General features: G+C 38.0%; 1 protein-coding gene across 13 annotated transcripts in view; it reads left to right on the top strand.

The window, feature by feature from the left end:
• MAST4 (microtubule associated serine/threonine kinase family member 4) overlaps window positions 1–13,006 on the top strand; it is a 573,771-nt gene that overhangs the window by 462,660 nt on the left and 98,105 nt on the right. The gene's annotated exons all lie outside the window — the stretch shown is intronic.

The following is a 13,006-nucleotide window of genomic DNA, read 5'->3' as shown; positions in this document are numbered from 1 at the left end:
AGGCGATGGTTTTATGAACAGGCATGTTAACTCAAAGAACTGAAAGTTAATAGTCTGACAATAAGGTAGAGAAAGGGAAAAATAAACAAGGCAGACTAATGAGTTCAGAGAAGACACTCTGGGGTAGAACAGGGTAAGCAGCTATTCCAGTGTGCCTGAGATGTTCCTGGGAGTATCACTATTATAACCCACTGCCGTCCTTGATATCAGCCTGAAACTTTATAATATTCTGCTGCCCCAGGACTTTGAACTGTAAACTTGGAAGATGTGTAGTTGAGCCTTAAGGTATTTAGTAAAACCTGAAATGTTAGCACGCAATGCCAACCAAGCACTTACTCTGTTTACTAGTATGCATATGACTCTTTTGTTTTTAAGTTTCAAGAGGTTTTACAGGCTATGTTGCCATGACTCTAATCTTCAAGGCTTGTTTGCTTTAAAAGTATGTTTCTGATTATAACAGTAAAGCTAATAGTTTGTAAGAAATATGAGAAATCACCTGGGAAATATAAATCCTCTGTCAACCCATTGCTCAGAAATAACCCCTGTTACCAGTTGATTGTATCTCTTTGTCTTTTTTCCTATATATACTCTGTGTGTGTGTGTGTGTGTGTGTGTGTGTGTGTGTCTGTCCATCTATATACGTGTGACTGAAATGTCTATGCTGAAACTTTTATTTTATTCCCCGCTTATCACCACTGAATATTAGTTTTTATGAGTCCCAATACAAGCCAAACATAATATCTTACTATTTGTAATGTACATGTTTTATTACTATGGGATTTAGAAATTTTCCATACTCATTAACCATTCATATCTCCTTTTATTATTTATCTTTATTTTCATCCTCGGTCCATCTCTTTTGTTTAATTTTTACTTTGTTTATAAGAAGTGAGAATTGATATTAATCTTAGAGAATCTCACCAGTATCTGTTTTCAATTTGCCATTTCCCTTTTTATAAGGGAGGTTTTGTAACTAATAGAAGTTACTATTTTTCATTTTGTGTGTGTGTGAATGGTCCAATATGTCAGTCTTTTTTTTTTTTTTCTGATTTCTTCCATGTTTGTCGTGTGTAGTTGTATAACGAGTTTTGATTTTTTTTGAAATGGAGTCTCACTCTGTCACCACAATCTCAGCTCACTGCAACCTCCACCTCCCAGGTTCAAGTGATTCTCTTGCCTCAGCCTCCCGAGTAGCTGGGACTAGAGGCGTGTGCCACCATGCCCAGCTAATTTTTGTATTTTTCGTAGAGATGGGGTTTTACCATGTTGGTCAGGCTGGTCTTGAACTCCTGACCTTGTGATCTGCCTGCCTCAGTCTCCCAAAGTGCTGGGATTACAGGCATGAACCACCATGCCCAGCTGAGTTCTACTTTTTTAACAAGACTGATCTTGCTCTCAACATCACCTGCTCTGATATCATTGTATCATTGCTTTCCCTCCCTCTTACTGCTTGACAAGTTCAGTATCAGTGATGCCTTTCTTTACCTCTTCATACTCAGTCTGTCAGTATAGTGTGACAGTTTTCCTAAACAGTGAGCAAGTTTTTGGGCAAAAAAAAAAAAAAAAAAAAAAAATTGGAATCATTTCTAACCTGTATCAGTGAGCCTACAAAGGAGGTAAGTCTATAAGCCCAATGGGCATTACAACAGTTCTTCTCACCTCCCCAGACTTCTACAGGTGACTTTTGCACACACCTTTCTGCTCATGTACTTGTGGTACCATCAGATTTTCATGCAGTGCTCAAAGGAGTAGCCATTACTTGTGAATTTTAGTTTGCTGGTGAGAACAATTTAGTCAGTAGAGATGAATGATCTTTAGGTGCCAGTGAAAGAATTCTGCTTAGATAAGGTGAGACTGGAGACATAGCCCTGAGTGAAATACTGCCTTTGTTTTGTTTATTTTGCGACTTTCATTCAAAAGCCTTCAGCAAGTTTTCCATGCTTGAAATATTATTTCCCAAATGGTTGAACCTGCTTTATAGATCTTTAATAAAAATGTTCATTTAGCAAGGCAGTGACCTCCTTTGGCTGCATAGACATGATAGTATGAGACAAACAGTTCCCTCACCTCTTTAAATTTGGGGAACAGAACAAAGGAAGATTATGTGCTTATAGAGTCATAGCAATTAATTGTTAGCCTTCATAGGAATTAAGTTTGCCGGTACCCACATAGCCACTGTTTCTTTAAAATAATATTAACTTTCTTTTTTGTTTTTACAAAGCGATTTCTGACATCATACATTGCCTTTTTAAAAAAAAAAATTATGTCAATCTTAACAAAATCAACTTGTAAAACCTTATCTTCAATTTAGAGCACCTTGCGGTCCTTCTCATAGAGTGTCATTTTATGTTGGTAAAATAGGCAAATCATATGGCTAAACTTTATCCAGGTGATTCCCTTAGTCAGCCATAGGTAGAGCATCACCTTGGAATCATCTAATTTTATTAAAACCTTTTTCACTGAGCCTCAAGATCAGATTTCTTATAGTGTATATATCCAAGCTGTGTCATTTTACAATGCATCTGTTCTGTGATTTCAAGTCATTTCATTAATCAGTGTCTCTGCGTTATGGAGAATACCATCTTTCTGTTCTATGCTGTGCTCCTTTTTTTTTTCCTGTTCTTAGCCTTTGTGTAATTGCCAATTGTTACTTAAGTAATGACACATCTTGCCCTTCCTGCTTAAGGAAAATAATGATAAAATCAGATGGACTGACGTCAGTCCATGTGTTTTCCTAATCTGGGGTATTGCTTTGTGTTGAGTCAATAATCGAGTGTATATACCAACATCATTAGTCTCTGCTAATTCCTTTATGTAGATTCATCTGCCCTATGCCCTTCATTTATCATTTTGGCCCTCTAAGAAGTCTATAATGTTAACCTATAATCTATTCCTAATAATAATTCAATGACAGACATCATTCATATTTCCCTAATCTTTGGGTGTGAGAGAATTTAATCTGAATGGCCTTTGATTTAGATTTTTATTCTCTCCTTCGTTATAAATTAAGGCTCTTACAAGCTGATATTAAAGCTCCTCCATGTTAACAAAAGTGGTAGCACCTTTTTTTTTTTTTTTAAAAAAAAAGAACATGGGTCATCCTGGGCAGCCACCCATAGGGTAGGTTTTTCATTCTGTTTCTTTTTGCTTTTTAATCAAAAATTTGCAGCATTTTTGTTGTGTTTATGTATCAGCTGGGGATTTTCTTTAGCTAGGATTGGTTGCTGAAGTACCAGTTGGATCTTAATTACATATTTTTCATGTTAATTGATAGTACTTAAAGAATGGATGTAGGGTGAGAGAGAGTTGATCAAAGGTGACTTCCAGCTTGTTGAGAATATGGAAGACTGGATGGGGCATTTCTCAAGATAGAAGAAACAAGAAAAATGAATCAGAGGTCATACTTTCAAGTTCTTAACTGCATATTGGGCCAACTTGCTCATGAGACATCTAAGTGATGTAAATAGGCAGTCGTTGTTCCATTGGTCTGAAACAGAGAGGTTGTGTCTGTGTTGGTGATATCAATTGGAAGCATTAATTTGCTGATAGTATTTAAAACCATGAGAAGAGAGGGAATCATTGAAGGGAGAGTTTGGAGTGAGAAGAAACCAAAGCCTGGCTCTACAATGCTAGCATTTTAAGGTGCTGAGAGGACACATGGCCAGCAGGAGACTGAGAAGCGGAAACCTGAGAGGCAGGAGGGAAGGCGGAGAATGCAGTGCCAAAGAATCCAAGAGAGCAGATGGATGCCCACAGTGAGGAGGGCGTATGTCTTAATATCAAGTCAGCCAGCTCTATCAGGCACTTCACAGATGTTCATTGAAATAATAAGTAATTGTTTGTAAATAAATGGCCAAAGCCTCGTTTGACTCTTAGGACCAAAAATGTAGTATATGCCCTAATGCAAGTCAAGGATTACTTTCTCCCGAAAGAGAGTCTTCCTAAATATTGGAGTACCTACAAAGCCCTATACATCATACATTATCTTAATTATTGTATTTTGAAAGTAGTTTTAGCAAATCTTTCATTTGCCTTCTTTATAGTATAATCTACTTTAACCATTCCTAAGCTGAAAGGAGGCTGTTGCCTTTCAAAGTGTTCCATAATTTAGTTGCCAAGGTGAGACTGATATACAACCTCCCAAATCCAAAAAGCAGCCAAACAGGGCACTGCTTCACCTAAAACAGTGAAGTGAACAGTGAAAAATGGAATTTTCTATTTTTGACAGAAAATTGACATTGGGAATTATTGCGGTTACTTTTTCTGTGAGAAGAGATTCTTATACATTTTAGAGAGGGAAAGAACTCTTCAAAAACTAGTCTCAAAATCATCAACTTTTTGAAAGTTATTGAGCTAGCAGAATTTTTAAATTTCAAATTTAGTAAAAGAAAATACAATTGGAAATTAGAATAATTGATTTATCAACTTTGTCCATCTTTGGAGTAGACATTTTCAGATTTAAAACTGGTGCAGCATATAATTATATATTCTATTGCTTAAAATATGTCTAAATTAATAAATAGTATAAAAGACAATGTATTAGTATATACTAAATCCCTAAAAGTTTATATATTCAAACTGGAAAAATAAATGTCTCATCTGCTAATTGAAAATGGGAGATTGCCTTGTGTCTAAGGTTGCTTTTGTTCTAAGACATGGTGAGTGAGTACCGAGAAATTAAAAGGGGCATTTAAAATCCTTACCAAGTCACTTCTCACTCTTGTGCTTTTCAGAACATGGTGGTCTCTGACAGGACAGTTTCAGTGACTGTCACAGTGATTTCTGTGGCTTTGGCTTTTCTGTTCCTAGCTCACTCATCACCAGTGTGCTGTCATGTTTATCTCTGAATTTGAGTTAGAAATCCTCAGCTGAATGGAAATACAGACTGTCTTCCTCCAGTCATTAGCTAGTGAGTGTGTGGATTTGTATCACAGGCAAACTAACTGTTCCACAGAGACAAAAGGACTCGAGGCAGGGGCCCTGTTAGTGTGGGATCAGCCAGCTGTCTTCGTGAAGTGCCCAGTGCCATAGACAGAAGGCCGAATGCTCAACACAGCCACAGTGGCCTGTACCTATCAGACAACTGGTAACGGAAGTTTAAAGGCCTATAACTTGAGCCGGGCATGGTGGCTCACGCTTGTAATCCCAGCACTTTGGGAGGCCGAGGCGGGTGGATCACGAGGTCATGAGATCAAGACCATCCTGGTCAACATGGTGAAACCCCATCTCTACTAAAAATACAAAAAATTAGCTGGGCATGGTGGTCCATGCCTGTAATCCCAGCTACTCAGGAGGCTGAGGCAGGAGAATTCCCTGAACCCAGGAGGAGGAAGTTGCAGTGAGCTGAGATCGTGCCATAGCACTCCAGCCTGGGTAACGAGCGAAATTCCGTCTCCAGAAAAAAATAAATAAATAAATAAAAAGCCTATAACTTAAAATCAAGTATATATACTAAGCATTTTTCTTTTTTTTTGGCACATTTAAATATCATGTACAGCAATGATATCTCATATCATTGAACTTATTCACTCTTGCAGCTTCAGCTTTATTATGCTTTAATGCAGATTTTTAACATTTACTGCAGCAATGTATGATTACTTCTCTACAAAAGCCGTGTAAACCACAGGCTTTCAAGTTCTAAGCTTTCAAGTATGGAGTAACAGTGGGTGATTCCAGGGCTTGTCATGAAGTGTTTAGGTGTGCACACACTGTGCTAACCCAGCAGTTTAGAGGGTTCCATTCACCCTGGAGAGGAGGAGCCCATCAACACTGCATTGGAGTTGGTAGCATATATTTGGTTTCCCTAGTCTAGAGAAGAGACAGGTGGATAAAATTTAAGAAGTGTATAAACACAAGAAAAGTCGTATAGTTTTAGTGGGGAGAGATTAATTTTGCTTGAAAAAAATTTGAGGTATGTTAGATGTTTTACAAAAGCTATATGTATTCAGTGTAGAAAACTTGGAAAACATAAGAATAAAGAAGAATTTTAAAATCATCTATATTGTTCCCCTTAAAAGAAACATATAGATAAAAGAAAATAGAAATAAATAAATAAAAATTGTCTGTATTCTTAGCCATTACTCAGAGTTTGAATGTATGTTTGTGTATTTTCTATATCTATTATAACATGTTTACATAAATTTTTGTAAGTATAAATGTGTGATCATAGATATAATTTTATGTTTGTATCATTTTCTTTTAGTATTATGTTTTTACTGTTTTTATATGTCATTAAATATCTTTTTTAACCCTAATAGTTGGTTTCAAAAGATACAAAATATTCTATTTTATGAAAGTACCATAACTGCCTCTCCCTAATCGACATTCTGGCTGTTTCCAGTATTTTTGATCTTATAAGTAATGTGGTGAATAGCATTATTCATGAATCTTTGTGATTAACTCTGATTAGTTTCTCAGCTTAATCTAAGAAAAATGTTCTTTCAGATGTTGGCCTTTTATTGTCTTGTATCTGTGTTGTTGGGCTTTCCATTATTGCCTGACTTAGATCTTTGAGGCCCTAGAAGCCAGAGATTGTATCCACAGGAAATGCTCTTTAATGCTTTCTGCAAATGACCTTTAATAAGCATCAAGAATGTGTTGTATAGACACCAGAATAACTTTACACATATCTAAGTACCTCTCAAGTATGTTCTCCCTAACTGAAACAATACCTAGCTGTGTTAAACTTCCAGGAACTTTATACCCAGTGACATCATGGTGACCTGGTGATGTTAGTGAGATGAATGAAGAAAGAACTATTGCAGGAGGCTACAAAGCTATCACAATTTTGTTCCTCCCAGACACTGAGGACTCGACTTCAGTGTAGAAACCCCCATCTGCAGTGTAACTCAGAAATTCTGCTACCTGAACCCCTTTGATTTTGAGGTGGTTGACAATTGATGATGCACTAAATGGTATATATAATAAACACTGGACCTCAGGGTAAAAGATTTGGTCTATACCCAGCCCATCCAGTTATCAGCAGTGCTACTCTGGGCAGTTTACTCTGGGTATCAACCTCATCTTTCAAATAGAAGTAGTCAAACTTGCTCTTCAAACCTCATATGATTGTTTACGTGGGAAAGTATTTTCAGTATTATAAAGTACAGCAATAGTGTCAAGTTTTAAGAAACTACCAAAGGATTATTACAACCAATCTGAATTTATAGCCAGAAATTTGTAGCTAGAAATGACAGGACATCATAGTGTGTAAATTCAGAGCAAATTAGGACACAGGCTTATTGGCATATCCAAGTGAATTATTGACAAAGGCATGTGGCCTCCCTGTAACAGTCTCTGCTGGGACACACTTACAGTAGCCTGTGATATTTTCACTTTGGTATACCAACCTTTAGAGGTCCCTTTGCTGGTGCAGTTACTCTAGTTTAAAGCTGATTTGGGAAATTAATGGTATTTTTTAAAAAAAATTTACTCCGGTGGATCAGAACCATGGCAGTTCCCAGAGGGGCTGTTTCAGTGATAGGGAGTGGGAAGGATGATCTGGCAGTGGGATTCACAGCCCATACCCCACCTTTGCTTCATTCAACCAGAGAAGCTCAACCTATCCCATTTTGGAATAAGGAGTAATCTTTTGCTTGAGCTGTAGAATTAATTGGTGTACACACACATGCACATGGGTTTGAAACCATTCTAGAAAACAGAGACCCAGTACACCTAGTGTCCAGGATCCCGTGACTTGCTGGTGTCTGAGTCAGCTCTGGAGCCCTGCTCCTCAGATCTCTGCATCTTGCACCCCTCCCAGTGAGGCCCTGGAATGTGTCCCTGAAGATGCCTTCTTGAAGAATCAGGGAAGATCTGGGACATCTCGAGAGTGAGCCTTGATTCACTCTTCTCTCTGGGCCCTGAACACAGTGTTTAGATTAATGATTTTCTTCATTTATGTTTCATCTGTCCTGTTCTATTAATCTGTTCTCATGCTGCTATGAAGAAATACTTGAGACTGGGTAATTTATAAAGGAAGGAGGTTTAATTGACTCACAGTTCTGCATGACTGGGAAGACCTTAGGAAATTTACAGTCATGATGGAAGGTGAAGGGGAAGAAAGGCACTTTATTCACAGAGCAGTAGGACAGAGTGAAAGCAAGCAGGGGAAATGCCAGATGCTTATCAAGCCATCAGATCTGGTGAGACTCACTCACTATCACAGGAACAGCATGGGAAAAACCACCCCATTATCCAGTCACTTTCCCCTAGATCCCTCCCACAACACATGGGGATTATAGGAACTAAATTCAAGATGAGATTTTGGGTGGTGACATGGCCAAACTGTATAATCTGTCAAGGAACTTAGGTCCCCACTGAAAATAGATAGTGGTGGTGGGGTGGGGAGAAACCTTACTTTTCCAAAAGAAACACAGGCATTTTGTTGTTTACAGGTATTTTGTTGTGATATTTATCATTTATGGGATGTTTTAAGCATAGAAAAAAATTCTATAGGAATTTAAGTATAGAAAAAAAATTCTATAGGTATTTTTTAGGAATAAACTATATTGCTGTGGTACATTAAAATAGTAGTCAAGAGATAAGCAAGGTAATAGTAAGCTAGCAGGTCCCATGCAACTAAATCAGGAGAAGGATAGTCAGCAGGGGATGGCACCTACCTGAGAAACATGTGGACTGAGAGAGGAAAACTTCCTAACCATTTTCATAAAAACCATTTATTTCCTGAGTATTCTGCTGACTCTCCTGCTGACATCCTTCACATTGGTGGAGAGTCACTGATACTTGTGTACCTAAGGATGACTTCAAAGCATGAGCACTCTAAAGTGGTCCATCTGTTAAGGTACCAGATGAACAGAGAGACTGGCATTTAATTACATGGACTATGCTCATCTTTTTTGTTTGTTTGTTTGTTTTATATTTTATCGCATTTTAGGTTTTAGGGTACATGTGAAGAACATGCAAGATTGTTGCATAGGTACATACATGGCAATGTGGTTTGCTGCCTTCTTCCCCATCACCTATATCTGGCATTTCTCACCATGTTATCCCTCCCGAACTCCCCATCCCCTGCTGTCCCTCCCTTAGTTCCCCCACAAAGACCCCTATGTGTGATGCTCACCTCCCTGTGTCCATGTGTTCTCAATGTTCAACGCTCGCCTATGAGTGAGAACATGTGGTGTTTGATTTTCTGTTCTTGTGTCAGTTTGTTGAGAATGATGGTTTCCAGGTTCATACATGTCGCTACAAAGGACATGAACTCATCGTTTTTTATGGCTGCATAGTATTCCATGGTGTATATGTGCCATATTTTCCCTGACCAGTCTATCATCAATGGGCATTTGGGTTGGTTCCACGTCTTTGCTATTGTAAACAGTGCTGCAAAGACGTGTGCATGTGTCCTTATAATGGAACAATTTATAATCCTTTGGATGTATACCCAGTAGTGGGATTGCTGGGTCAAATGGAATTTCTTTGTCTAGGTCCTTGAGGAATTGCCACCCTGTCTTCCACAATGGTTGAACTAATTTACACTCCCACCCAACATCTTTTATCCTTAGGTGTAAAGAAGTTATACTTCAGGATAATTTTCCTAAAAGTTTTATCATGGTCTGCTAACAATCAAATATAACTTTGAACAATTATCTTTTTTTTTTTGAGACAATCTCCCTCTGTCACCCAGGCTGATGTGCAATGGTGCAATCTTGGGTCACTGCAACCTCCTCCTTCGGGGTTCGAGCGATTCTCCTGCCTCAGCCTCCCTAGTAGCTGGGATTACAGGCATCTGCCACCATGCCCAGCTAATTTTTTTTGTAATTTTAGTTGAGATGGGGTTTTGCCATGTTGACTGGCCTCTAACTCCTGACCTCGTGATTCACCTCTCTTGGCCTCCCAAAGTGCTGGGATTATAGGCATGAACCATTGCTCCTGGCCTGAACAATTATCTTAACTTGGCTTTAATTTCCTTTTCTGTTAAATGAGGAGATTGGAGATATATGTATCCATATATATATAAATATATATTTATATGTATGTATAATTTAAATATATTCCTTCTAAGGCTGTACCTTCATATTTCTAGTTCTTTTGCTTTAAAGAAGATTTTCTTTTACCCTGTGTTCTCAGGATTAATTTATACCTGCTTTGTGTTCTCCATTGGAGGCATGCTTTTAATATTCCAGGTCTAATGACAAATGACACTCTCAGCATCTAAAATATTAAAGAGAAGAGAATGGGTTAGCAGTTTGGACCCAACAGACATAATATATGAGGGCATGCCCGGGTGACCCCCCACATGTTCTGGGTATGCACTCTGCATTTCAACAGCATCTAGGACATATGTGCCCTTTTGAAAGGAACTTTGAGAGGAAAACAGGTTGTGCTGTGGACCGTGCCTTCCAGGAACTTTGAAGGCCAGGCATCCCCTTGTTTATCTGGAGAAGCAACATATCTCAGTTTGTGATAATTATATTTATCCACTGGAACAATTAGGCCTAAAGCCTATTTTTGCACATGTGGGAATGCACTAGAAGTCTGCAGTTGTTACCAAAGTGACCGGCTAGTGTCTGAAGGAATGAACTTAGTTTTGAAGGCTTTGAGAGAAAGAGAGAAAGCGTGTATGTGCGCGTGCGTGCGTGTATGTGTGTGTTTGTTCCTCAGGGAAAGAACATGCCCTACTTCAGTGTTTAGAGATGCAAATCATCTTAAATAGGCCAAATGCAGGAAATGAAACAAGTTCCTTAATTGGTAAAAAGCCCACTTCCTTGTGGGATCAGTAATTTGGCTTGGGAATGAACGCGTTCTAGCATCGTTGAAATTGAAAGAAAGAAAGGTGAATTGGTTCACATTTGGTGCTCTTATACAATTATTTCAGCAGGAAATGTGAGTTTTAAGCTTATCATTTTAATTGACAGGTTTGATTTCCAAAAGAGAAGGACCAAATGCAAATTCTTCTCCCTTCTCTGGAGGCACGGTCTTTTAACATCAAGAGATACGCATACCTTCCCTAACAACACATTTCACACAAGCAGTAGCAGTCTGCCTTGTCAGTGATTCTGTGAATCTGTTTCATTTCATCCTACTGTTCTTATTGTTGACAAAAATGAGTGATGTTCATTTCTTCTAGTGATGTGAGGCTTTAACTGTTTCTGTCATGAGTATAGTGTGCCTATCTAACCTGAATCCTACTTACCATTCGTTTCCTGAAATTGTGCTTACTAGCAGGGTAGAAGTTACAATATCTAAATTTAAGTTGCTGATCTTTATATACTTCAGAATAAGTGGTTGACTTGTGAGTTTATGTTTGATAGCTAATCATGTGTTCTGCTTTTTATTAAAATACCCGTAACATCTGCCACCACCTACTATTTGTAAAACTGCTATAATACTGGAACCTAGAAATATACCAGTGATCATTCACTTCTTTAATAGGAATGAACCCTGTTACCTGTGTCAATACAAAATCTTGTGTCAGTAATCAGCTCATGGCTAGAACATAGAAACAGAATGATAGTGAGATAAACAGGAAACAGAAGGTAGATTTCACCTCCTGTACTGCATACTCTGACATCAGAGACTTTATACCTATGCCCACAATCAGAATACCTGGCAGTCACCCCCCACCCCACACTACAAATAAGCTGCATTTTGTGCGGTCAGAGCCATCCGTTGCCCTTCCAACAGTATTATCTTTCTGTAGGAGGTTTAACAAAGTATACTTTCTAGTGTTAAACATACCACATCAGATAAATTGGGGATTCATTTATTAATCTGTAATAATATGCCTCTTTGGTGGGGGAGCCAGATAAATTGAACAAAATCAATTATCAAAAATACTATCAGTGAAGACTTTCATAAGTTGGAAAACAGTAAAATGGGTACAAATAGTGGAAGGAAACAAAACTCTGCTCTAGAGATAGTTTTGTGGCTTTTAAATTTTTAAGCAATGAAGGAAAAACACCTACAAACATCTGAAACTATCTGAATAGAAAAAAAAAAATGCTTACGAAGGAATAAAATGTATGCAGACCTCAGTCACACCTTTCACTGCTAGATAAGGATATAATGGCCAGAGACCTGTTGTTTGCTAAGAAGATGTAGGTAGGTAGGTAGGTAGGTAGGTAGGTAGGTAAGTAGGTAGATAAAATCATATATTCAAGAACACATAAAATAACTGTCCATGGATCTTTCCTGGAAAAATCACTCAAAGATATACAGAAGATGGCTGGGTGCAGTGGCTCGCACCTGTAATCCAAGCACTTTGAGAGGCCAAGGTGGGTGGATCACCTGAAGTCAGGAGTTTGAGACCAGCCTGTCTAACATGGCAAAACCCCATCTCTACTAAAAATACGAAAATTAGCTGGGCATGGTATCATGCACTTGTAGTCCCAGGTACCCAGGAGACTGAGGCAGGAGAATTGCTTGAACCCAGGAGGCAGAGGTTGCAGTGAGCCGAGATCATGCCTGCTGCACTCCAGCCTGGGCAATAGAGGAAGACTCAAATTAAAAAAAAAAAAAAAAAGAAGATGACTGAAAATTTTAAATGAACTTAAATTGGAAAGAAAAGTTATAGAAGTACTATAGTATTCATAGAAAAGTGAACTTTTGGAATGATACTTTAAAATGTAGTATAAATGATAATTCAGTAATAGCAATATAGATCTAGAACTCAAATTAACTAAGATCAGAGACAAGGGTGACAGAAATACACGTGGGAAGTTCTTTAACTTACTTTGAGGAGTAGGGGAGGAAACAAGTATAAATATTGTATATATCATAGCAGCATATCACATGCTCATCTGAAGAGACATTGAGAAAGACCTTGATAAAATTAAACATCCATTTCTGCTAAAAGTTATTTAGACTATGAGAATGAATTGAGCAATCCATAATGTAAAAGACATCTAAGTTAGACCAATGGCCAATGTCTTACTTTAGTGAAAACTAGGAGGCATTCTGTTAAAATCTCTCCCCATTAATATAATACTTTATTCTACACATTCTTTGCAGTCAGATAACACAAAAAATGGAAACAAAATGTATAATT

This window comes from Saimiri boliviensis, chromosome 1 (genome assembly GCF_048565385.1).
Source record: "Saimiri boliviensis isolate mSaiBol1 chromosome 1, mSaiBol1.pri, whole genome shotgun sequence".
In the NCBI taxonomy this organism is placed as follows: Eukaryota; Metazoa; Chordata; class Mammalia; order Primates; family Cebidae; genus Saimiri; species Saimiri boliviensis.
Note: the sequence above shows the minus strand (reverse complement) of the source record. Positions and strands in the feature narration are given on the sequence as shown.